Source organism: Hemiscyllium ocellatum, chromosome 28, assembly GCF_020745735.1.
Source record: "Hemiscyllium ocellatum isolate sHemOce1 chromosome 28, sHemOce1.pat.X.cur, whole genome shotgun sequence".
NCBI classification, from domain to species: Eukaryota; Metazoa; Chordata; class Chondrichthyes; order Orectolobiformes; family Hemiscylliidae; genus Hemiscyllium; species Hemiscyllium ocellatum.
Genome location: NC_083428.1, coordinates 30,275,462 through 30,280,160, shown reverse-complemented (window position 1 = coordinate 30,280,160; position 4,699 = coordinate 30,275,462).

Here is a 4,699-nt window from a genome sequence, read left to right as displayed (position 1 = left end):
CTTCCGGGATTGAGCTGGAGGAGGCAGAGTCACGCTTAAAGCTGTACTGTCCCACTGATTACGCGATACAAAATGAGGAAATTGTCCCACTAACCTTATCCTGGAAATTTTTATGGAGACTTTTCAAAATGTAATGATAGATTGTTTGCTTGGTCCCACCCTTTGCCATCACAGACTGAACATTGCTTTAATTCTCCTCTCGATCTCACACAATGCAGTTGGAATGCCTTAAGGCCCTTTGCTCTTTCATATTGTCCCTTAATAACACCAAGCCTAGCTTTCACCCGGAGGCCAACAGCTACCCTTTCAACCCCACCACTACCTCTGTATTGTCAAACTGCTTCTGGGTCTAGAGAAGCCAACATTCCCTCCAGTTAAACATTGTGAAGATTGAAACTATAGATCTCACAACATATCACAAATTCAATAATTGGGCTATTGATTCCATCTTTTTTGCTCGACACTTTCAGGTTGCACCAGATTGTTTGTAACTGTAGAATCCCCTTCAATGTTAAAGCTTCCAACATCATATTCCCTGTGTCATATAGATTGCTTCCTTCGACTTCTGCAGTATTGCATTTCTACAACCAATGTGCAGTCAAACCTGTTAAGAGGGTTGTTTCCTCCAGAGTGGTTGCAATGCTCAATTAGCCAGTCTCCCATCCTTCAGATTGGATAAATTTAGAAATATAAAATCCTTACAGAGTAGGAGCAGACCATTTGGCCCATCGAGTCCACACGAAAGAGCATCCCCATAAACTGGTGAGCCTGATATCAGTGGTGGGCAAGTTATTGGAGGGAATCGTGAGGGACAGGATTTACTTGTATTTGGAAAGGCAAGGACTGATTAGGGATAGTCCGCATGGCTTGTGTGTGGGAAATCACAATCATTTGATTGAGTTTTTTGAAGAAGTAATGAAGGGAGTTAATGAGGGCAGAGCAGTGGTATTGATCTATATGAAGGGTAAAAAATGAGGTCTGCAGATGCTGGAGATCACAGTTGAAAATGTGTTGCTGGTTAAAGCACAGCAGGTCAGGCAGCATCCAAGGAATAGGAAATTCGACGTTTCGGGCATAAGCCCTTCATCAGGAATGAGGAGAGAGTGCCAGGCAGGCTAAGATAAAAGGTAGGGAGGAGGGACTTGGGGGAGGGGCGATGGAGATGTGATAGGTGGAAGGAGGTCAAGGTGAGGGTGATAGGCCCGAGTGGGGTTGGGCGAACCCAACCACCCCGTGGCTCAACACTTTAACTCTCCCTCCCACTCCACCGAGGACATGCAGGTCCTTGGACTCCTCCACCGGCAAAACATAACAACACGACGGTTGGAGGAAGAACGCCTCATCTTCCGCCTGGGAACCCTCCAACCACAAGGGATGAACTCGGATTTCTCCAGTTTCCTCATTTCCCCTCCCACCACCTTGTCTCAGTCGGTTCCCTCAACTCAGCACCGCCCTCCCAACCTGCAATCTTCTTCCTAACCTCTCCGCCCCCACCCCATTCCGGCCTATCACCCTCACCTTGACCTCCTTCCACCTATCACATTTCTATTGCCCCTCCCCCAAGTCCCTCCTCCCTACCTTTTATCTTAGCCTGCCTGGCACTCTCTCCTCATTCCTGATGAAGGGCTTATGCCCAAAACGTCGAATTTCCTATTCCTTGGATGCTGCCTGACCTGCTGTGCTTTAACCAGCAACACATTTTCAACTTTGATCTACATGAACTTCAGTAAGGCATTTGACAAAGTTCCCCATGGGAGATTGGTTAGCAAGGGTTGATCTCATGGAATACAGGGAGAACTAGCCATTTGGATACACGACTGGCTCAAAGGTAGAAGACAGAGGGTGGAGGTAGAGGGTTGCTTTTCAAATGTGAGGCCTGTGACCAGTGGAGTGCCACAAGGATCGGTGCTGAGCCCACTGCTCTGAATGTGAACAGAGGAGATCTAGTTCGTAAGTTTGCAGATGACACCAAAATTTGAGGTGCAGTGGACAGTGAAGAAGGTTACCTCAGAGTACAATGGGATCTTGATCAGATGGGCCAATGGGCTGAGAATTGACAGATGAAGTTTAATTTAGATAAATGTGAGGTGCTGCATTTTAGAAAAGCAAAGCAAGGCAGGTTTTATACATTTAATGGTAAGGTCCTAGGGAGTGTTGCTGAACAAAGAGACCTTGGAGTGCAGGTTCATAGCTCCTTGAAAGTGGACTCGCAGATAGATAGGATAGTGAAGAAGGTGTTTGGTATGCTTTCCTTTATTGGTCAGAGCATTGAGTACAGGAGTTGGGAGGTCATGTTGCAATTGTACAGGACATTGTTTAGACCATTTTTGGAATATTGTGTGCAATTCTGTTCTCCTTCCTATTGGAAGGATGTTGTGAAACTTGAAAGGGTTCAGGAAAGATTTACAAGGATGTTGCCAGGGTTGGAGGGTTTGAGCTAGAGGGAGAGGCTGAATAGGCTGGGGCTGTTTTCTGTGGAGCATCCGAGGCTGAGGGTGACCTTATAGAGGTTTATAAAATCATTTCCTGGGGTGGGGGAGTCCAAAACTAGAGGGCATAGGTTTAGGGTGAGGTTGGAAGGTTTGAAATGGACCTAAGGGGCAACATTTTCACAGAGAGGGTGGTGCATGTATGGAATGAGCTGCCAGAGGAAATGGTGGAGGCTGGTACAATTACAACATCTGGATTGATATATGAATAAGAAGAGTTTAGAGGGATATGGGCCAAGTGCTGGCAAATGGGACTCAATTAGGTTAGGATATCTGTTCGGCTTAGAGGAGTTGGACCAAAGGGTCTGTTTCTGTGCTGGCCAATCCACCTAATCTGCACATCTTTGGACTGTGGGAGGCAACTAGATTACCTGGAGGAAGCCCACCCAGACTGGCGGAGAATGTACAAACACCACACCGACATGACCCAAGATGGAATTAAATACAGGTCATTGGCGCTGTGAGGCAGCAGTGCTAAACACTGAGCCACCGTGCTGCCCCTTGGAGGTAAACTTGGAGTTTAACTAATACTCTGCAACCAAGATCATCTCCTTCACCCCTGTATTCTAAGACTAACATTGGCTCCTAGTCCTTCAAATAAAAAAAAAGAAGAGTGTCAGACCTAAAAGCAGGAGGTACACATCTGCACTGGGGCTTGTCAGGTTTTCCTGAATGATTACATTCTTAGTACTAAGGTGTACATGGATAAAATGCCAAATCTTATGGGCCTGTGGGTAGGAAGTTCAGTCACCCACCAGGACATTCCAGGTGTCATATTTGAAAGGCACTCTGACAGCACTTTACTCTCTACAAGCCAGGAGTATCAGTCAAGCGTATTCCTCATCCCAGGAAATTAGACTAGATATAAACTGTTGCCACACTTCATCAATGTATCATAGGAAACCCCACAGTGAGGAAGCAGGCTCTTTGGCCCATTAATTACACACCAAGCTTCCGAACATCGTCCCACCTAGACCCACTCCACCACCCTGTGCCTGTAACCCTGCATTTAGCATGGCCAAATAACCTACCTTTAACATCTCTGGGAAGAAACTGGAGCACCCAGAGGAAACCCACACAGACACAGGGAGAATGTACAAACAACATACACAGTTGCCCAAGGGTAGATTTGAACCTGGGTCCCTGGCGCTATGAGGCAGCAGTGCTAGCCAGTATGCCACCCCCCTTCCTTCCTAAAACGCTGTGGAAGAAAGAAGTGGCATTCATTTCTGTTGACATCCGCCATTGGTATGCAGTTCCCACCCTTTTTGTCTCTCTTGCTCCTATCTCTGATTCCCAATTTCTTGCTTCCATTCCTTCAGTTCCTTCCAATGCCCCCAACAATCATGCTACTCAAGTTCCATTCCCTGTCATTTCTTTCTACCTAACTCATATTTATCTGAACCTTTTGAGTTGAGCCCACTTTTGAGTAAAGCCCAGCTAGCCTACCCTTGGGCAACTGTGTGTTGCTTGTACATTCTCACTGTGTCTGTGTGGGTTTCCTCTGGGTGCTCCAGTTTCCTCCCAAAGATTAACTTGCATTAGCCAGGTTGATTGCCTCACTTGGGCAGGCTTGATGACTAGTCAGGCTTCATCCATATTATGGTAAGTGTTTAACAACAGCAAGTAGGCCTCACATGACTGAGACTTTGAGTTGGTTGACCTGGTTAGGCCTCATATCTTACACGGTAAAGAAGAAACCAAGTTATTGAAGAAATTTGTCCTCATTAGAGCTTGGGTGTCTACCCTGTAAGGTACATTCCTCTTATACATAGTTGGGTTTTCTAATTCACGTTTTCTATTTTTGCCCAACAAGTCTGTACCTGTGAAATAATTACAGTGGACTAGGATATAAATGAATATTCATAGTATGCTTCTAAATGCAAAAGAACATCCTAACCATAAAGTCAGGAAGGCTGACCTGCCCAAAAAATTCAAAGGAATTCACACCAAAACTTTAACCTGCCAATGGAAATTTTTGCTTCCTACTCAATTGGGTGCATTCATCCACCCTTCTAAAAGCTCAGGGCAGGCTTAGAATATTCCACCTTTAGTTTCATAAACCTTTTGGGCAGGATTTCTAGAGTCCACTAGGTGTGAAGAATAAGTAGAGAAAACAAAGTATGTTGTGCTTCTGGCTGATGTGCTAGTTCTGGATGTAGGTTTGCTCGCTGAGCTGGAAGGTTTATTTCCAGACGTTTCATTACCCT